The following is a 23,447-nucleotide window of genomic DNA, read 5'->3' as shown; positions in this document are numbered from 1 at the left end:
CCCATCATAAAAACAATGAGTCAAAACCTGCTCCAATTTGATCTCTGGCACTCCCCGGGGGACTCCTACTGCATCTCTTGTATGCTGTGGAGCTGAAGCTCTCCCCAGGTGCTGTGTTTCTCTTCAGCCGAGTTCAAGCTCACAAGAGTTTGACCTGTTGTGGGCCAAACATAGAAACACTCGACCAGTGTCATCAATGCACATATTTCAGTCTTGTGCTATTGGTTCTGTGAGTTGGAAATCTCTTAATGAGATTTTTGCAAATTGGGCTGAGTGGTTCTGTTACACTGTGCATCATTGTTAACAGACAGGTTTACTCTGTTATTGGTCCGAGTATTACTGGGACTGGGCTTAAAGCAAGGAGGGGCCTGACTGGTACACACACACACACACACACACACTATATTTACTGAGCTAGTGGTATACAGTTTGCAGTCAAGCCACATATTCTTCTCCACATATCCTGTCTCCCTGCTATTCTATTTCTTACTGTAGTAACTTGATATCCTTTCCTTCTGACTGCTTGGAGATTGCAGTCTTCTTGTTTTCTACCTTTATCCTAAAGTGTCCTTGTGGACCTGCTCCTAAAACCTCTGCTGCCTAAAACAAACCGTCTCTAATCTCTGGGATGCGATGAAACGATGGTGAGGAATAATGGATCACAATCATTTATTTTCTTACATGTCACTCCTCTCCGTGGCAGCTGTGCTCCTCTGCCCACCTGACCTGTTCTGCATATTGTTAGGGAAGAGGGACAGGTTATTACGTCACAGAAATCAAATTTGATGTGGTTGTGCAGTCTCAGGTGTACAGGCTATACTCACCCTCCTGTGATGACTCTGACCCCCATGTCACAGTCCCCTTCTAAAACTTCGGGTTGTTGAATCTTCACTGATGGTGAGACAAGCGCCCCTATGGGTACCACCTCCCTGTGTAGTCAGACTTCACCACGAAGAGGTCCAGTTTCTGCTTCATGGAGTCAGTGTCTCTCACAGGAGTGGTGATATATTTATGTGTCACCAGGATATATTTTTCTCTCCCTCTTCTTCCTTTCCCAATGGTGGTATATTTCTAAATATGGCTGATAGTTTTCCCGGCACAGATAGGGAAACTTGGCATGATTTCCAGTGTTCTTTTATACCATTAGTCTTTCACACTTATTTACATCAACACTGATTATTGTACCGTAAATGTTCTTATTCTGTCTAATGTTTTATGTTTTTGCAGTGCAAGTACTTTGACCTGCAATTCTTACATAAAGCTTATTATTATCATCATTATTATTATTATTATTATTATCCTTTACCCACATTACCTTATTTTACAGTTCATTTAGCTGTAAACACTTTAGCTACTGTCATAGCGTCTACTGTATGTGTTGGAAATACTTCAGCTCATTTTATACACGTCTATAATCGTTAAACTACATTTATTTCCTTCATATTTATTTAGTTCAGAATATCCGTTTCTCGGCATTCGGCCTTTGAATCAAATGCTATGAATATACTCTATTAATATAATACTCAATATAATACTCCCCCTTTTGAGACATGGTCAAATACCGTGTCTCAATACACATTTATATCATTCTCGGTAGTACTGAGTTCTTCTCTGGTCAAGTGTTCTTTCGTCAGTCGTCTCTGTCTTGTATGTAATTATTCTTAGTCCAAACGGCTTGTTCTTACTTTGTAGCTGCATTCTGCATCTCTTTCAATATCTGTCTTGTGTTCTGGTGTGTTTGTCTTCTCATTTACATATTGTTGTCTACTGAAACTGGATCAGTTCTTATCATATGTGTTGTGCCTTTATATAAAGCAATATACTTTGGTAGCTGTACTGCCTTCAATAAGTCTTCTATTAGAGTGAGTAATATGTTTGTTAGTCAATGTTACCATACCTTTATGCTGTACTTGTTGAGCAAACACATGTTGAACATGCATAGTCACTGTGTGTGTAGATATTTACAACTTTGTCTTTCTTTAATCTGCATGTCTCTGTCAATGCTATCAGTTCTGCTGCTCTGCTGACAGATGATTGGGTAGAGCTTCTGCTTTTAATACGTCGGTCTGTGTCACTACAGAGATCTTGTCACATTCGGATCCTCTAGGTTACTTTACATGATCTGTTATCAAACATTTCTATCTCTGGTTCCTCTTAGGGAACGTCAGTCAAGTCTGGTCTTGGTGAAGTTCCTTGTCCGTCTCTGTCGTTCAGTCATGTGATTCTCCGTCCTCAGCTGTTGGAAATAATGTAGATGGATCAAAGTTGTACATTATTCTATAGTCAGATGCGGTTGTGAAAACGAAACTGACACTGCATGTGTCACTGTTAAAGTCAATGGCCTGAATAACACTTGATGCAGAGGCCTGACCTGCCATTGAAGCTGCAGTTACTGCTCATGTGCAGTCAGGCATCGCCTTATCTACTGGGTCTAGTTGTGAAGAGTAGTGAACCACTGGTCTACTCTTATCTCCATGGTTCTGTGTTAATACTAATGTCATGAAGTCTGCTGTTTAAATAAAAGGCTTCTTATAGTCTGGTATTTCTAAAACAGATGAGTTTACCAAAACTTTATTTTCTTAAATAATTTGTCAGCTGTTTCATTCCCTATTATCTTACAAACTCTCTTCACCATATTTCTTCCTTATGACATTTACGATCGGACCCTCAGGAGCTTCTAGCTCCCTACACTGTTTAGCACCCATACTAAACTCTCAGAAGATTCTATCTCCCTACTATTCGTCTGTCGACGATTATAGTCTTTCACAAAATGTCATGAGGTTTGAATATTTTTGGGAGAGGTGGGAACGGACAGCCATCCAAGAGGGAATCACGCCGGCCTTTTACAGAGGGATACAAAGAAGCCGTGACCGTGTGTGTTAAATGAGTTATGCTGACACTTCTTGACTAAAGTCTTTTATTATTATTTATTATTCTGAACGTAATCTATCATTAGCTGGTATTTTGCGGCTCTGTTCTGTTCTAATCATTTCTGTCTGCTCCAGAATTACACAAAAAGTCTACATATCTGTCATCCACATACTTATTAAACATGTTTTCTCAAAAACATATAAGAGACAGTTTTCTACACTTTACAATTCAGCCTCCTTTAATTGACTATGATAGTGTGTGTGAATGCAGATATACAACCTGGTTCCGGAAGTGTGGATCCCCGTTGCTGGGGAGTCATGTTCTCTTGTCAGTCCTTTTTCTCACGTCCGGTCTACAGTCTGGGGTTCTGGTTTCACCTTTTTCTTCTCTTTAGCTTTCCTCAATTCAATTGGATTTTAATTGTAATTTACCAATTTGTCTGCTGGTGCACGGTTTTAAATTTAGGTGCGCTTTAATTGCCGTCCTATAGGTGGAGGTGTTTAAATTTTGTAAAGTTTCTATAAACTTTTAGTTGTAGTCTCAATTTTGTCCACCAGAGGCATTTAGCTATCAACCGGATGAAGAGAAAATGGAGGTTTCTTTGTTCTAAATTTTCTCTCCTTCCAGTTTGGAGAAAACTCGCATTTTTGGTTTTAATCACTCGGTCACTACATCACTTATGCATTTTATTTCCACCCAAAACTGCTCCAGCATAAGACTCAAGGTTTGGTTTATCACAATTTACTCTCACATGCCTCGTAACATCACATCATAGGCGGAATTAGCGACCCAGCATCACGTGGCCACCGTTAGCTGGTCCTAATCTCTGAGGCCTTTCGCAAAAACGTCTCCTTCTTTCACAGTTTTCCAACTTAAAACTACTTCACATACACTCCACGGTTCTCTTTGATTTCACAACCGTCTACCAGTCAGTTAGAACAGTTTTCACCCGTTCTACAAACTCCAATGCATTAGCTAAATATCAGCACTAGCTTAGCCTCGCCTTAGGCCTGCTTTAGTCACACTTTACTCACAACAATACAACAATACACAAATCTTTACGTTTTACACTATGCTTGCCGCAAAGAAGATGATATACAACATCTGAGACTATGAGGCGATCGTCATCGGTTCTCACGTAATTCAGGATTATAATCACTATTCTTCTTTGGTAAACAACACTAGCTTCTAAGCCACGCTTCCCTTAAGTCTTTGAATTAAACTATACCTATCTGCCTGCCAAAGGACTTCTTTAACATTAAACTAACTAAGCTTTCTTAGCTACCTTCCTTAGGTGTTTTCGTATTAAACTATATCAATGCAAGCTTACCATAAGCTTTATCCGGTACCAGACCGGACACCCACTCTGGGATTTGTTTGAGTAATATGAGCACGTGGCCCTAACCAGACTACGCTGGAACCCTCCGTAGGCTTTTCATACATATCGTTAACATCATTAATATCTTCGATGCTTGCTCTTAACGCTTGTATTTCAACATTCAGGATTGCTTTTTATCGTTTAACAGCAGTTGTATTAGCTATGACCGTCGAACATTGTTGCTGGCATTCATTAATAAGTTTTCCTAGTCTACCTGCAGTGAATATTTGTCTTAACCGGTGTTCACCCTCACCTGATCTTTTGCACGTGCAATGAATACCAGTCAACGATGCTCGGCGATCGTTCTTCACTTCTCCTTTCGGGATGCCCACCCAGGGACGCCAATTAATGGGTAGGAAAAAGCTGAAGAACTCGGAGCTTAAATGTCGAATCAAAACAGCAATCTCCTGATGTCATCTATATATTTATTTAACGCAATAAGTCAAACAAAGAAAATATTCTCAGCTGAGGACACATTTCGCGTCGCCGTTTCCATAGACCGCATGGCTCAAAGAGCCCCCTCGTTGCGGTCTCACGGCTCCGCTCCAGGTGTGCCCAAACATTTGAAAATTCGCATCTAATACATGGAGTAGGCGTTGACCTTCTCCTCATTGGTCCCAGTTTGGCGCCTACACGCTCCTCCGTCAGCAGTCCGGAAGTGATGGTTTGTTGACCTGTTACTCTTAAAGGGGAAGTGCCCCTATTATGTTTGTAATACATAGTTGTGCAGAAAATACATAATTGTGCAGAAAATACATAGTTGTGCAGAAAATACATAATAGTGCAGAAACATATTCGTAGTGTCGTAATACATATTGATTGAGGTAGGACAAATACATGTGATAGTCTTTCCAGTGTGGATTAATGAAGATCAGGATTAATTTACCTGACACTAGCTGGAGGCTCTGCAGTGAAGCAGCTCTCAGTTTTGGGCTGCTGCGGGAGCACAGGCAGAAAGTTGGCCCATTAGCTCTTGTCTCTGGGAGACACAGAAGAGCCGACGAGGAGAGAGGTGGGAGTAAGTGCTCTTACTTTCTGTCTGTTTGAATCATCCCTTCCTCTCTCTCTCTCTCTCTTTTCGTTTCTCTCTCCATTTTTCCTGCAATGACATCACTTGCGTCCTCTTTTTCTCTCAGAGTTAGTTGGTATCGGCTAACATACGGGACTGACTCAGGTCATGTTCAAGACTGGCTCATGTCAGATTGGCAGAATTCAAATTTGGCAGGATGTTGTTGTCATCCAGCGGTGATGGTGTCAGTGCAGTTTTGGAGCGCTACATCCACGTCCTGAGTGCCACTCATCCGTTTCTAATGTGCTTGATGCCAAGTGTGCCATGTGGGTAATTTGAATTTCAGCATTGTTTGTGTGTCACCGCTTCTCTACCTGAGAGTTTGATCTGTTATATGTTTGCATGTACTGTAAACTAAATAAGTTACATTTAGTTTTGCTTTCTCTTACCGTCTAATCCGTGGTTTCACCCAACAACAGGGCGTAAAAGAGAGATACACCTCATCAGAACCGAAACATGCATCATTTTTAACAAACCTAAAGTATGTACAAACCTGGACATTACGTCCATATGCGATTTAAGTTGAACATTTAATACCAAAATCACTGTGTAATGCGCCGCTATAGACAGACTCTGTGTGTGTGTGTGGCTCTATATCTTTGTGTACTTTAATGTGCACACTTGTCATTGAGTGTGAGTTGTGTGGAAAGTGAAGCCTAGAGGTTTTTCATCTGCTGATTAGCACTGTGGGTGTTAAAATGCAGAGCTCATGACTCTCTGTCTGTCTTCCCTCCTCACTTTTTTTCTTCTTTCTTCCACATGTTAAGAGTGTTAACAATAAACCAGCTCAGGACACTTTATTTGCAGCTAATTGGTTGGTTTCTCTTTCCCAGAGAAACTATCTCACCCTCTCTCTCTCTCTCACACTGTCTTGCTTCTTGCTTGACAACATGACAGCAAAAACCTCATCTCTCTCTCTCTCTCTCTCTCTCTCTCTCTCTCTCTCTCTCTCTCTCTCCCCCCCTCCCTCCCTCCCTCCCTCCCTCCCTCAAGCACCAACTGGTTACGTTAATATTCATGACATGTATATGTTTCACAGAACTGAAAACACTTGACTGTCTGCTCCCATCATTTTCTTTCGCTGTGTGTGTCTGCACGCGCGCGCGTGTGTGTGTGTGTGTGTGTGTGTGTGTGTGTGTGTGTGTGTGTGTGTGTGTGTGTGTGTGTGTGTGTGTGTGTGTGTGTGTGTGTGTGTGTGTGTGTGTGTGTGTGTGTGTGTGTGTGTGGCGTTTAAGGCGCCGGGAGAAGAGGCAATTCATTCTGTACTTATACCCGTTTTTTTTTTGTGTTGTTTTGTTTTTCTTATCCGCTAGTCTGTATTCAGAGCAGCACACTGGGCTTTGACAGGGAGAAGGAGGGAGTTAGGAAAGTCTTCTGGCTTTTCTTCTGAAATAGTAGATAGTGGTATTATAAATCACAGATTAGATTAGATTTGATTAGATTATATTTGATTAAATCATCCCTGTGGGCAAATCGGGACATTGCTGGAGCAGATAGCAGCCTCCAGCAGAAATAAAAATAAAAATGAAAAGAGTGCAAATGGAGGATTGTGACCATAAGACGACCTACATCACTGCATAATAGGATCGAACTCTGACAGCTGGGTCTCTTTTGGATTCAGATCCAGGTTCCAGATTAGCTAAAATGAATATTGTGTTGAATCTCATCTAACATTTTGGTAGCAGGCGTCTCTTTTTTGCCTTTTATTTGGTAGTAACAATAAAGATATATACATGAAGAGAGGTTAAAGAGAGAGGCAGACAACATGCAGCAAAGGTCCCAGCCAGTATTAAAACTGAGACATGGCAAAGACGCACTCCACCAGCAGATTATATCAGATGTGACTAATTCATCCTAATGTCCCAAGTCATTTGTCAAAAGGCCAAAATGAAACGTTTGGTTTGTTGTCTGGTAAATGTGCTCTTTACTCTTCACAAACCCATGTCTCATTCACAACGGTCTTTTTTCTTTAGAGAAAGAAGCACCTCTCTGCAACCGCACTTTACTCTTCCACATCAGCATTTGATATCTTCTCCTCCTTCTCTCACTTTCAGGGTGTAGCTGCTGGCTGGTTAGCAAATCTGATGTGTTTCTGGCAGCTAGCAAAAGTTTGTTACAGATCTTAGGTCAATCTTTGGAAGTTTAACTTCAAATATTTGCAAATGTTTAAAGTTGAACCGAAGTGAATTTAATTAGGGATTTTCTAAAGGATTCTCATTTGATAATCAGATTCAGTGCTGGAGGCAGATTTGATCAAATGCTTTCAAACCTCCTCAACCTTATTACTTACCGAGCAGGTCACAGGACTTTGAGGCGAAGAGGTGATGAAAATACAGTTGTGTGTGTGTGTGTGTGTGTGTGTGTGTGTGTGTGTGTGTGTGTGTGTGTGGAGAAGCCTTGTATAGAAATGTAATCCTTGCTATCAGGTCGGTGTAGGAAGGGCTTAGTGTTGTGTTTATATACACAAAAACACATCTTTCATGTACACACTATAGTAGATTGCATTTGCGCCTGGAGAAAAGTGACTCATCTTTATTCTACATCAGGTGAAAAGCAATTTACACACACACACACACACACACACACACACACACACACACACACACACACACACACTCACAAACACGCAAATGTAGAAATTGTAACTTTCATGACATAATCCAAAACGAAATAACCACCTTCTCGGTGTGACCTCTCTATTCTGTTTGTATTTTACTCTCTCTTTTGCTTTTTTCATCTCCACCGTGAACTCACTGCTTTATAAATGTCTTTCTTTTTCTCTCTCTCTCGCTCAGTAACCCCATATCTCTTTTCCCTTTCTCTCTAGTCTCTTATCTTTCAAGGAAGCTTTTTAAAACAACTCCCACACGCTTTCTCTGATCTGTTTTACAAAAGCACAGAAGAAAAACACATATACACACACACACACACACACACACACACACACACACACACACACACACACATACACACACACGCATACAGTCGCACAATTTGCCTCATGCATAAAATGAGGGCTAAAGTCCTGCAAACCAAATAGCTTACTTTCTCACATGCACGCACACGCACACGCACACGCACACGCACACGCACACAGAACAGAGGGCTAGGCAGCGTTATCAGGCTGAAAGCCTGTCAACATGTTTTTTCCACAAGACCTTTTATTTGCGCCGCAGTATATTTCTCTGCAGCGTTTTATTGGATCTGAATGAGGAGTCACATTTTAAAGTCCCGGCCGTAATCTCAGAGTGAACCAAAAGGCAGCTAAAGCTGTCAAAATGTGGCACAGCAATCTTCTTGTTTTTCATCATACTCACATTGAACTCGGGACTTGAATGCAACCTCAGATAGCATGTGACAGTAACGCGTCTAGTTTTTATTTATTTCTTTCTGTTTAAATGGGGTGTCCAGCTGTAAAAAGCCTATTTAATATGGAGCAGCCATGTAGTTCCAGTTGTGGGAGATGATGGAAGACTCCATAAAGCCACATTTCTATTGTGCACTCAAATATAAAATGACATTGATGAGCTCTACTTTGGCTAGAAATGTACCTCACGTAGCATCTTTTTAATGTGTTGTCAATGACGATCATCTATATTGATTAACCCTTGTATTATGTTAAACAAACATTAGGTTAAGGGTCATATTGACCTTTACTGTGTAAATACACTCACCGGTCAAAGAACCAATAAGAACTTCCATTTAGATCATATGAACATTCAGAAAAGGGACATACAATAAATGTTTTATCCCTCATCCAACAATCCAACACTATATGTAACAGTTCTTTACATAACATTTTCCCCTCATTACACTTTTTTCTCAAAATATTCTCCTCACATTGTCAATGCTCTCAGAATGTGACTGTGGGCTTTCTGCAGATGTAATTCTTGCATTTCACACAAGAGGTTCTTGTTTTACTCAATGGAACAAGGCGCTCGTCTACAGTAACACGGGGACCAGGATTGTACAACAAAGGATGAACTTCGACCCATTTATCCCAGACATGTCTGATCTCAGCTGGTTTGTCTCTTTCACGTCGACCAATTCTGGTGTCACGGTTGTCAAATCGGATCACCCGAGTTATCATGTGAAATGACTCCAGAGACATTGTTGCTCTAAAGAGTGGCCTTCCCTTCTCTTCATCCCACAGACTTGACAGTTGCTTCTCCCCTTGACTTGTACACTGCGGCTAATACCAGGATTACAATGTACGCATGCAAGTCAATCTGATCCAGTGGCTTCCATGTCTCTTGACATTCAAGGTGGTCATGTCCAGTACGGTCCTCTCTATTGGTGGGGATATGAAGAGCTGAAATGCTGATTGAATATCATCAACTCGTGTGGCAGCAAACCTTGTATGGCCTGGAGTCATTTTGATGACATTGGAAGATGACAGTCTGGCTTTGGTGTGGTGATGTTGACCACTTTATGTTGCCATCTTTAGATGCACATGTCACTTCTGTCGAGGATTGCTGCATTCCTTGGTTTTCATCTGATGGAGAGACTACGGCAGGATCGTCCTCTGGATCATCTTCATCGTAGGAAAATTCATAATCCGGATCGTCGATAGTATTGTGCTCGGTCTCTGAAACCTCTTCCTCTTCATCACCATCACAGTCCAGAATCTGTGACGAAGCTTCTTCAGTTGTAAATCTTTTGGAGCTCATTTTTTATAGTGTGTCTCAGAGAGATGACATTACAACACTGACGAGAACAAGCGTGAGAAAGCGAACTCCTCCTAATTCACACACACACACCTGGTTCTAAACAGGTGTTCAGAGCCAGTCAATATGTAAACAAATGCAATCAAAATAAAGTGTATCAAAGAGACATGTTCTCTTTGGGTCTGAACAGCGACCTACCCACATCAAAGTGTCCGGGTCAAAATGACCCACAACATCATCTTTGTATACAAACTCTGCACAGCTGCCATGTTAATTTCTATGAGATGAAATGATGGGAGGATAAAATGATAGTTGTCGTGAAAACTTGTCATAGTATTATTAAGTGCTGAGCCGTGATCTGGTGTCTTATAAGCCATTAAACTGGATGTACTCACTTAATCTTGACCAGATCATAGTTCACCTTGTGCCTTCTAACAGCACGCCTCACCAGCGCAGACCCTTGAGTCTTTTTTTTAAATCCAGATTTTCTTTTTGTCTATATGCCCACTAAGTCTAGCAGACATATTGCCGTTGGACAGATAGAAACCCTGTAGCCTAGAAATACAAACAATAATATTGACTTATTAGGGTTTCAAATGAGCCGTTGTGTTTGCAGAGCACAAAACTGAATAAGGGAGGAGTTTCTGTTGACGGAGCTGGACAATGAAGGTGTGTGTGTGTTTGTGTGTGTGTGTGTTTACATGTCTGTCTGTGTTTTGTGCTTTTGTTGTCTGCATTTTTGTATTTTTTTGCCTTTTCATGTGTTTTCCTGTGTGTGTGTGTGTGTGTGTGTGTGTGTTGGTGTTGGTGTGTGTGTTTCAGCCAGACGGCAAGCCGGTCCCCTTCTCATCACACACATACACACAGCGGACCGTCTTGCCCATTGTTGTGTAATCATTTATATAAAGAGGTATTAGTGTTTCCTTCTAAAAGGAACATAAGGAACATTGTAGCTCAGCTGTGTGGCAGTCCTCTCCTGCCTCGAGGACTGCATGGCTGTGGAAAGCTTGTTTACATTAAGAAGCCCCAAAATAAACTCTTTACACAAATGAAGTGCCAATTCTTTGACATTTTCTTCTCCTAAGATTGTTTTTGAAATGTGTTGGGGCCATTGAAGTGGGCACTCTGGAGATACTCGTACTCTGATTACACTTACTTGTACATAATGACATTAAAGTGAAGTAATATGTTCCTGATTTTCCTGGAAGTGCCTTCAAGCCTCTTAAAGAGACAGTCCATCCCAGAATGTCAGTTTTTCTTTTTTTTTTTTTTACAGCACAACCCCCTGGCAGTGGGAAGTCAATTAAAATTCATATGGGCACCATACACGCCGAGTGTGCTAATGCATTTCAGTCTCTCACTGCTTTCTTTTCAACTATTGAAGTCAAAGGGGCCTGGTTCCAAAAAAGGCATAAAGTGATAATCTAATTTCTCTTGAACAGCTTGTGCAGTAATCAAGCACTTTGCTGCTACGTCTTTCTGCCAGTGAGCAGGCTAAAGTTACAGTTTCTTCTTCTAGGAGAATTTAATTTAGATTTGACTGCAGAGTGTGTTTTGTCCCTAATATCTTCTCATTTTCAGGTGGTAGCTGCAGATGTAATTTAGTCATTTAGTCAATTAAACTTGTACTTAAAGGATTAAGTAAGGGATTCGTCAGGGTTCAGAAATCATAAACTATGTTAGATACTGGGTTCAGGTTTCATAACAAGCTTTTGAACTCCAACCCTAGGACAGGTACAGGATAAGGCGGTTAGGGTAATTGTATAAAGGGTGAGGAGGGTAAAGAAGTGGAAGTGTGCCACAAAAGTCTTTCGTGACTCCTGTCTGCCTTCACTTCCTTTTTTATCCTCTTCTTCAGAGTCTCTAGCCCCTCTCACGGTGTCTGCTTCTCATTCTTGGGCCTCTCTGGCTCCAAACTAACTGGGTGGAAAATATGAATGAAAACATTCCCCCGCCTCATTTGCCCAAACCCTGCTGCAGGCACAAACAACACAAAAAACACACACACAAGGACCTCAATTACTATCTTCTCTCTATCTCTCTTCACTTATATATAATCTGTTGTCTATGATCTATCTCTCTAGTAATCTTATTCTCGGTCTCTCTCTCTCTCTGTCTCTGGTTCTGTTCTATTGTCTACGTGTCTGATCTATTAGTCTCTATACTCTATTCTCTATCATCCGATCTGTATATATATATAGATGTATAGGTATATGATAGAGATTATAGATCTAATATGATATTGATTAGATAGAGTATGATATATATAGATCTAGATCAGATGAGTGATATATGTATATAGATTATACTATCTATGTATCTTGTAATTCTATGTACTATAGATATATATAATATATATATAAATATATATAGGTATATGTCTATATGTATTTGTATATATATGTATCTAAGATATATATATATAACGATATAGATATATATATATATGTATATGATATATAGAGAGAGAGAAAATAGATATAGGTCTATATATAATATATTACATTGTATATATATAATATATCTACTATATATCTTTATAATTAGTTATATATATATAATCTTCTATATAATCTATATTATATAGATTATAATGCTATATGTATATATATTGTAGATAGAAATATATATAGAGATATATAATATATATATGGTCTCAGCTATATCTCTCTATATATCATATATATATATATTTGGAATATGTATATATGTATATTGTTATATATGTATATCCACTATATATATACTATTATACCTACCCCCCCATATAGTATATGTTATATATATTATATTGTTATATATATATAGATCTATCTAGTCTCTCTCTGTCTCTCTATATATACGTATATTGTATATATATAGATATATATATCTATATATTATATATCTACTGTATATATAATCTCTCTATATTTCTCTCTATGTTCTAGCGATATATATATGGATGGTATTAGATATATATATATCTATGTATATAGATTTTATATTATATTATATATATATATATAGAATAGTCCTCTATATCATCTATCTCTATAGTATCTATATACTGTAATAGATATATATATAGATATGTATATAATATCATTCTATATCTATATCATATATGCTCTGTATATAAGATATATATATATATATGTTAGATTTATCTAGGTATATATATATATTGTAGATCGATATATATAGATATTACAACTTCATCTTATCCTCATTATCTCTATGGTCTAGAGATATATCTATAGAGGAGATCTATAGAGATCTCTATATATCTCTATATAGATCATATATGTATATCTCTCTATATATATCTATATATATATCTATATCTCTCTATATGCTTGTATATAGATAATCTCTCTCTATATATCTATCTTCTATTAATGTATGTATGTTCTGTATATATCTCTCTTCTGTAGGTATGAGATAGGTAGATCGAATCTATCTATCTATCTCCTATATAGAGACGAGAGAGATTAAGATAGTATATATCTGCTTAGATAGATCTGTAAAGAATTATGACAGAGGTAATTAGCGAATATAGATCTTACATTTATGAAGCGCGATATTACCCATTCATATATATCTCTCTCTTCTCTCTCTCTGCTATCTCTATCTCTATCTCTATCTATACTCTCTCTCTGCCCTGTTGTACCTTTGTGTGTTTGTGTCAGCATCTATTTAAGAGTGTGTGTGTGCGTAGTCATGTGTGTTAGATTTTGCACTCTTGTGGACTTTTACTTCAGTGTGTGTGTGTGTGTGTTTGTGCAGTATCCCGCAGAGCTTTAGAGTAGTGGTGTTAATAAGTCTGAGTCATATCCATGACAACGGGCAGATTGTACTAGCATCTGAACCACAGAACAAAATGGCAGCTCACTGTAAAACACACACTGACACTGGCATCCTGTGAACAAGGAATAAACAATCCCCCTAACCCCACGAGTGAAGGGGATGAGACTAAAAAGGTCAACTTTAGGGCTTGCTTGTGTGTTAAACGTTTAGATTTTACTGTAACCCGCAATTGGCTAAACTTCCATCTACTCTAGCTCTCAAAAGTTGTTTTATTTTAGATGCATTTCCATCTGCAGCGGAAGAGAAGTAACACAACACAGGATAGATATATATAAAGTTTTTATATCAATAGTCCTGAAAGTTGTTCTGGCTGTAGGTTTCACACGCTTTTAGAATAAACAAACACACCCTGTTGGTGAATCGGGTCGAATCAATGATTTAAAGAATCTTTTTATACTCTTTTATAATCCATTGTGCAGTCCTTACATGGACAGACCTGACAGTGATAGCTGGTGCGATATTTCTGGTTGTGATGGACAGATATTTTAAAACATGTACAAAACTCATCGAGTAGGAGGTGGAAAGAGCGAGAGTGAGTGGCATTGACATACAGAGAGAGAGAGAGAGAGAGAGAGAGAGAAGGCGGAAAGAGAGGAGAACTTATAACGAAGCTCCTGCTTAAAATGGAAATTCTCTGGATTGCCATTTAAAAAAGAAAAAAAGTTCTCTCCATCTTTGGTGCTCAGTGCTCATTACCGTGTGGTTCTACACTGCACCTCTCAGCCTGTCAGTCAAACAGTGTGGGCAGTAATATCCCTGCCTTGGTTGGAATAGTTACTCGTACTAACTATTCTGTTTTCTCCCAGGCAAACTTCTTTTACCGCTGCAAGAAAACTTGGTCCCGGTATATTTTATGTATTTCAGTTATTAATATTTACAACACACATACACACACAGACACACACAGAGTTTCATCTACTAAGAAATATGCAGTGAGATAGTCATGTTATAAACATGATGTGTGTGTGTGTGTGTGTGTGTGTGTGTGTGTGTGTGTGTGTGTGTGTGTGGTACTCTATTTTTATTGCAATAACAATCAACACAGGGGTGAGTCATTCCTGAAAGGTCACTGTTGCAAATGATGTTGATGTGTTTCTGGGGGATGATTGATTTCATTGACATGAATCTGACTCACTGCTCCCAAGAATCAAACATGTACAACTGTGTGTGTACGAGAGTGTTTGTTTGAGATATAGTTACATCATTTATTCCACATAAATATAACAAAGATGACTGTGTTTTTTCCACATAAATATGACAGGAAGATGACTCACTGCCCCAAAGCCAACACTGTAACAATCCAGAAGTGTGTGTGTGTGTGTGTGTGTGTGTGTGTGTGTGTTTGTTTGTTTGTACACATCAACAATTTATTAACATCTGTCTGCTTCCTCCTACGTGGCCATATGTGCTTTATTTTGTATTTGTCAGTATTGAGGACATAGATGAATCTGGGTTGAAGGACAAAGTACACAAGTTGCCATTACACCAGAGGAATTTCAGATTTGTATTAAATAATGTATTTTATCTGATTACAATGCAAGAAACGATAGGATTGCAAGGTTGTTCATTTATAATCATGACATAGCAAGTAGTGCTGCAGGGGGTTACCAAGCTCTTTCACATCTAATACAATTATTATTATTTTTAATCCACAAAGGTCTGTCTTTACGAATTTCACCATGTTTTTGACTCTTAGTAATTTCCACATTCACTCAGCAATTTTTTGCCCATGATTGAAACGATCGCCCATGCTTTAGCTTAAACTTCTATCACTTAATGTTTTTATATTAACAATGCTCGTGTTAACAATGCTTTTGATGATGAACCGCCCGCAACTTTATTGTTCTGTTTGCTCTCACCGCTCTCGTAATAATAAAACAAAAAGCAGCAGGCAGCTGTTTTGTAGAAAAGGCTAGAAATAAAATCTAACCACTCTTCTTCTGCTGAATGCTGAAACTTGAAAAGTCTCGTATCATATCACAGATTCATATAAAATGAGATGGGAAGACAGATACTGTAGGAATTGAAAAGTATGCAGTCACTCAAAAAACACACAAAGGTTAGTCAGTAGTTAACCCTGTGACACACACACACACACACACACACACACACACACACACACACACACACACACACACACACACACACACACACACACACACACAGCCCCACAAAGGGTTGCCCTTGGACCCTGAGGTCGGTAACCCTGCGCCCTGTTGGACGCTGGACTGATTATCCTGCTCTCCAGTCTGCATGCTGATATAGGATTTTGTTTTAGAGTAGGGAGGGTTTGCACTAGTTGCCCAAGGATAAGGGGCTGTTGGCACTTCTCTCTCTCTCTCACACACACACACACACACACACACACACACACACACACACACACACACACACACACACACACAGTCTGTGAAAACTAGGGGAAGAAAAAGAGGGATTACAGGGAAGAAAAGGGAATAGCCGGTTTTCTCAGCCGTACTGTGACAGTGAGGTATTTCAAGAATGCGAGATTATTTCAAACACACAGACACACACACACACACTCACACACTCACACACACACACACACACACTGAACAGACTGTTTGCATCTGACAAGAATGGTATGTCTGAACAAGTGGTTTAATCTTGTATGCAGAGTAGAACGCCCTTATCATCCAAGTTTTTTCCGAAAGCATTTCGACCTGTGAATTCTTTCTTCAGGCAGCACAAACAACTTGTCCTGTGATGTTGTAGACGTCCGCTGGCTGTGGGGCTGTTATCGTGCTGATAAAAGTGCACCACAGCTTTGTCAGCAGCTTTACATTCACTAAACATGCTTCAGTACATTGTATCGCATCGAGAAGCATTCAAAAGAAGAGACGAGCTTGTTGTCGCCTGCTACTTAAAAACTGGAGGAAAAGCATCTTTCTATCTTTCTTCCAGCTTTTCTACTTTCTCTCCATTTCTCTACAGCGTTCTTCCTCCTTTTGCTCAGGCCTAGGTTTTCTCTTGTATCATTATATAATAGATTTTCTCCTCTTGTTCTGACCTCTCTTGTATGGCTCCTTGACTTATCTTTCCTACGTTGAAATTGTGATTTCAAAGAGTGCAACCTTGGCGTTCTAATCCTCTTGGTTAATATGAAGAAACTTGTTGCAGACTATCGTGTACAACATGTATCACTGCTCCTCAGCCTGCTTTCTGACCTGCAGTGCAGCAGGAGGTTTTCCCCTCTCGCATCTCCACTTGATTGTAACTGATTGGGCCCTTTTGTCTCCACTTTGTCCCAACTCAAACTATTTATTCCACATGCTACACTGATTGATTTCTGTGGCGCAAACGTGCAACAAGATGTGATTGATCAATTAATGCTGAGCTGAATCGGGTTTAAACAATCACTTCACACATTAAATACGTGGCCTTTGCCTCGCCACCGCTTGTTCTCCCTGAAGTGGAATAGGCCTGATATTATACGTCACAAAAATGTAATAATTTATTCTGACGTTCGCCGCACTATTAAAACCTTAAACCTCCAACGTTTTAATTATAGCTCAAATTATTAATAATGCTGTTTTTGCATGTTTTAAGGCAAATTAAATCAGCTTTAGCTAATTAAGAGTATTTCTGTGAGTTGGTTTAAACAACTCTTGTTGCTCTTTCTCTCTATTTCGCACCTATCAAGGTGGTTGTCAATTGTGAATTAAGGATAACGGCAGATGTGGACAGCATCCCTCAGTTAACAATTTCAGATTTGTTTATATTCTTTAGATCATTTCTTAATTTCTTCCATCCTACATTTCTGTCTTTTCTCCGCTTTTTTTTGCTTTCCCATTTGTCTTATTCTTACTCGGTCGTCCATGACCTCGTCCCTCCCCCCCTTTTCTTTTAGCCTCATGTAAATTTCCAGCCTCGGTTAGAAGGACTTCCTGCTCTTCTTGAGTGATCTGTCAGGAGTTGATGTCTGTTTAAACTAGACGTGTCCTGTGTGGGCAGAGAGTCAGACGGAGAGCTGAGCCGCTGTCCCTCTGCCCACACTGGAAATGTCTTATGTAAACACCATCCACTTCATCCCTCCTTGAGAGGAGATTATTATTGACGTTTTATGAAAAGTAGGAAAGTGAGATTTACACAGCGGTTAGAAACATATGGGAGCGAGGAAAGAGGAGAAGGCTGACTTTTCCTTACCCTCTTTCTTTCTCTTTCTTTTTTCTATTAACCTTTTTTTAAAACGATAACTTTCTCTGTTGCACGCTTTGTCCTTTCATTGGCAATATCACTCAAATGCAGGTCAGTTTATCGTACTATCACTCAGGTGATGGTACGTTCACCTCCAGCGAGCTCAAACTAATGCAGTTTAATATAACAGTCCCTACTTTTATTATGTATTATTAGTTTTTGTTTTAAAGCTGTTAATTCAACTTTATGATCATTTTGGAGGCTGAAGTTTGTGGTTCTGTTAGATTATATCGTGTTATACTAATAGATGTTTTCTAACATTTTAGTCTATTATTGATATAAATGGGGTGGACAAAATATTTGAAACACCCAAGTATAACTGAAAAATACTGGACAATACCAGTGTAAAATATTTGAGGTTATATTTATGTTATATATTTATATTATATGTTTATATATAAATATATATTTTTTTTTCTATGATCTATATATATATTTATTTTATATATTTATATATAAATATATAATATATATATAATATATAATATATATTTATATAATATATATTGATTTATATATATAATATATATAATATATATATATAATATATAATTATATATATATATAATATATATATAATATATATATATATAATATATAATATATATATATATATATAATATACTATATATATATATATATATATATATATATATATATATATATAATATTGTTTATGATTTGCAGAAATTTATAAACAACAATATAAATTGCTGTAAATCATAAAACAATGACTAAACTGATAGTACAGTACCCCTCTAGTATTTACTCCAAATTGAGAAAATAAGAAAGATTACAAGCTGTAATGCAAAATTATGGGTGATCATATGTCACATTTAACTAAGTGTAGTCATTTGCATAAAACAAGAATGTGTTTACATACTGTTCACTTTAGACGTTAAGGTGGGCTGTGGACATTGCAAGAATAAATCTTTGCAATCCAACAAATAATTGTCTGCTCAATTTAAAATAAACTCGGCTAGATCATCTGTTAAATCAGCCCAAATCTTATATTCCACTAAAGCAAAAGCAGAGGAACTATGTTCTGTGACCCTGGTCTATCTCTAGCTCTTTCTTTCGCTTTCACGCACTCACACACATATAAATGACATGTCCTCCCAGCACATGCTCACATAACATCCTATTCAGCAGTGTTACACCACAAGATATACTTTACAGTTCCCACTCCTCTGCTCTCCAGAGGCACATCCCGTGTAGTAAACCAAAGACTCTTCTCCTCAGGGCCTCAGTGCTGGAACAGGGATGGAGGGGGAGACTTTGGTTTTCATTGTTTTGAGAATCAGAGCCCCGCGGTGTGTAGTTCCTCCTGATAAATATTTCATGGGACACACCACCTAAGATCAAAGAAAACTCAGCTGTCGTATTGTTATGAACATCTAAATATTCCCTCAGTGCCGCTCCCCTCATTAGGACTCCTCATCTGTAAACAGAAGTGATTTCGAATGTTTCTTTTCTTATTGTTTTTCTTATTATTACCTAAAATATTCTTATATATATATTTAATGGGTTTAAAAAGGGAAACACTCATTGATTAAAAACCTAGCTGATCCGCTTTGATGTACGTGTAAGATACCTCATTCGTCCGTTCTCTCTTGAAAAATCGTTACTAATTGTTTGCATTTCTCGTTACATTTTCCAGTTTTTAGTTCATATTTTCCAATCTTTCTTAGCTCGCTCATCGAACGCCTTTCTGCTCTTTAATAAAAGGTTACAGACGGTAAAAAAGTGCCGCTTTAAAATGATTCTTTATTAATGAAACGCAGATATTGAGTGTATGCGTAGCGAATCTTCAGCACATATTCAATATGCCAATGCTTGTAAACTAGTGAAACATATGAAATGCAATATCAGTCCAAATATCCAAACTTTTAAAGCTCTTTTCCCAGAATTGATCTTAAAAAGACAGAAAATCTATTTACAGTTTGGCAGAGAGCCGTAATTGTCTTCCGTATTGACAGACAACTCTGCACTTTATCTCTGCTTTTGTAGTCATGATAAAGGCCGGACAAACAGGAGACCTTTTGCACACGGTTTTGTTTACCTACATTATGTAAGGTGTGTGTGTGTGTGTGTGTGTGTGTGTGTGTGTGTGTGTGTGTGTGATACATGATCCTTACCAGTTGAAGAACACATTGTGCTCTGACCCCTATTGACTCACATCCTGTTAGATTGAATGACTTGATTATGAGGCGATGCTTTCCTTTCATGTCTCACTTCATGTTTCTTCTCCTGTTCCTGTGACATAACAAACCAGGAGCTCCACTTTACATAACATCTATGATCTTACGTCTTATTTAAAACTCTTTGAATGGTTTTTTCCAACTCTTTTGAGCTGGCTCAGTAAGCCTGGATGACTGCAGATATCAACTCTGAACGTCCGCAGGTTTTCAGTTTTGGTATCATTTACTCAGTATCCAAATGTTGTCGGGTGTCTCCCCCGCCTTCTTTTCATGATCTTGTTTTTGTCCTCATTTTCTTTTCTCGTTTTCACTTCTTTCTTCCCTTCCCCACGTTGCTAAGGTAAATCAACACTGCCCGTCACAGCTAGAAGCCAAACAAAGTCATAAAGCCTAATGTAATAAAGCCCATATTTGAGTAAACAAAGCTAAGAGCATCATCAACTCCAAAAGCACTCTGCTGATACAATCTCAGTGTATTACATCACTGACTGGTTATCACATTATCGACTTGGAAATCAGTTTGCCTCTGATTATATTGGATGTTTTTCTTGCAATCAACAAACCCTATGAAAAGACCGTGAGCAGCGTTGAATTGATCCGTCTAACAAGTGTTGTCTGTGTATCCAAAGCCTGAAATAGTTCATCCCTCTGTGCCATAAACCTACATGTTCCCTCCGCAAGACAAACACAGCGACTGCAGCTTATTGAAGTGTCGTTAATACTAATCAAAGCAGCAAATGCGTATTAATCTTCAGGTTTGAAAGTCCCCCAACAAAGTGCGTCATTTACTCTACCTTGTTTTGTTTTCTGGAAATGATTTCGCCTTTAAAAACAAAAGTTTTAGATATTTCTGTCCTGTTTTTAAAGATTTGCATTCAAACTAATGTTTGCAGTTAAAAGGTATCTGATGGTTTTGTGTCTAACGCCAGTGTTATCCTTTGATAATGCAATAACACCGCCCTCCACTGTAAGAAGACACTGAAGTTGCTTTTAACGTTACGTAACAGAAACAACCAGCCCAGTGTTTCCAGTATGAAACCTATTCTCCCCGTGTGTGTGTGTGTGTGTGTGTGTGTGTGTGTGTGTGTGTGTGTGTGTGTGTGTGTGTGTGTGTGTCTTTGTCTCTCCTCTCTCCCCTGCCAGTTGACTGACCAGGCCTGTTTGTCCAGTATCAGATATCAACCTGATAGCAGGCCAGAACAGGGTTAAATTTTCTACCTTTTTTTCCTCCTCACAGAGAGATAGAACTTTTGATTTGTTAACGATTACGCTTTTGCCTCCATTGATCCTGCACCGGTGGTCTAAATTGGCAATTCCCAGGCAGAAATAGATCAGATCGGTGCCTTTTTTTTATTAGATTAATGGATGCAGTATCAGCAAGGAAAATGCTGATGTTGATCACTGATGCACATATTACTGGGACGATGACTGCGATCGATCTGAAAATGCAAAGGGTCCCGGTGTGGTTGGGGCATCGGCAGTACACGTGCACAAAAAATGCCAAAGAAAACTTTGTGCAGAGGAGAAGTTGATATACTGTCTTTGTGTACATATGCAGGACAGTGTTGTGTGTGTGTGTGTGTGTCCACAGAGAGATTTGCGTGCTTTCACTATCAGACAAACGCCTAAAGGAATAAATGGGGGACGGGAAGAGAGCGATACAGAAAGGAGAAGATGACACAATTGAAAGGACGGCTGCATGAAGATGTGGACAGGAGGACAAGAAAATTATGCAGAAATGAGCAAGAATAAATATTGTTGGAATTCAAAATGAATTGTTCCGACGATACATGTTTTTATTGCGTTACATTATATTATTACTCCAATTTACATATTTCATAGTATAATAGAATAACTCCCGCTCTGATTTCAGCGTCTTGTTTTTTTCCGATGACGTGCGACAGTTGAGATGATTTATTTCATTGTTTTTGTTGTTTTCATTTCATATTGTAAATGTGCTGGCAACACGTATGAAATGCCATTCTAGTGAAGATTACTAAATTAAATTGTGGCAGCTGTTGTGATGATGATGGCGGCAGTGGTGATGATAATGGGGAGGATAATGATAATGATGAGGAGGATGATGATGATCACAGTGCTGCTTGATGCGACGGCGACGGCAGTGACGGAGCACGAACATCAGAACTGAGCAGTATCATAATGTGGCGTTTGAAGACGGGGAGCTGAACACCGAGCTAAAGGTTGTTTTGTTTTGTTGTTTTGATCACTGACACATTTCACCTTTTCACACAAAGGTCACGACTTCACCAGGCGAGCTTGTGAATCACTGGGGTGTGTGTGTGTTACTATGCAAAACACAGAGCTGTTGTGGAGAAATGGTGTGTGTGTGTGTGTGTGAGTGTGTGTGTGATCTGTACAGTGTCAGGTTTTGTGATATAACTTGGGTGTGGTGTCTCCCTGCCTGAAGGCATGTGTGTGTTTACTGCGCATCTGCCCTATTATGTATCTATTAGCTCTTAGAGTGTTCCGAGGTTTTTACAGGGGCCTGCGTGTGTGTGTGTGTGTGTGTGTGTGTGTTTGAATCTTTATTGGTTCCCAGTGGGTCGAGCAGAGTTCCTGACCCCATTTCCTGCTGTTGTTGATAGAGAGACATCCAGGCCCGAGGCTCCAGAGACCAGACACTGCCTAGAGGAGCTTCCTGTCACTGCTGCCTAAAGCCTCTTGATTTGTCATTGTTTCGATCGCCTTCCCCCTTTTTAAAAACTTTTTTTTGGCATCCGTCAAACTCTGAATCAATCTTTCTGGACTGTGAGGTCAGGACCTGAGTGTAAGGGAGACATGAGAAGGGCTTCCCCTTTAATTCCTGTTGTCATGAGAAATGCAGGATTTCGTATGCACAGCATTTAAAAAATGTTGGGAATGTAAAAGTCTTTATGTTTAAGGACTTCAAAGTGCTCCACATAACGTCTGTGCATCACATCCCCGTTGGTTAGTTTCACCTTCTGACCGTTCGTTTGATTTATGATATTCCAGTTCTTTTATGTATTTATGGGCCATGATTTTTGAATGTTTGAACACTCATTAAATTATAAAATGGTAAAACGTGTGTTACCGCACAAAGGCAGTATAGCATTTGTTACAGCGCCGTCCTAAAAAGCTGCTTTACAAACCAAAAGGAGAACCATGCAAACACTACTACAGCCGTCAATTTGAAGAATGGTCGAACACCTCCC

The 23,447-nt window shown here is 39.0% G+C and overlaps 1 protein-coding gene across 2 annotated transcripts in view; it reads left to right on the top strand.

Moving 5' to 3' along the window:
- The window catches only part of jade2 (jade family PHD finger 2), a 156,201-nt gene that overhangs the window by 58,347 nt on the left and 74,407 nt on the right, over positions 1-23,447 (top strand). The window lies entirely within an intron of this gene.

The sequence above is a fragment of the Cottoperca gobio genome, chromosome 14 (assembly GCF_900634415.1).
Source record: "Cottoperca gobio chromosome 14, fCotGob3.1, whole genome shotgun sequence".
NCBI classification, from domain to species: Eukaryota; Metazoa; Chordata; class Actinopteri; order Perciformes; family Bovichtidae; genus Cottoperca; species Cottoperca gobio.
Note: the sequence above shows the minus strand (reverse complement) of the source record. Positions and strands in the feature narration are given on the sequence as shown.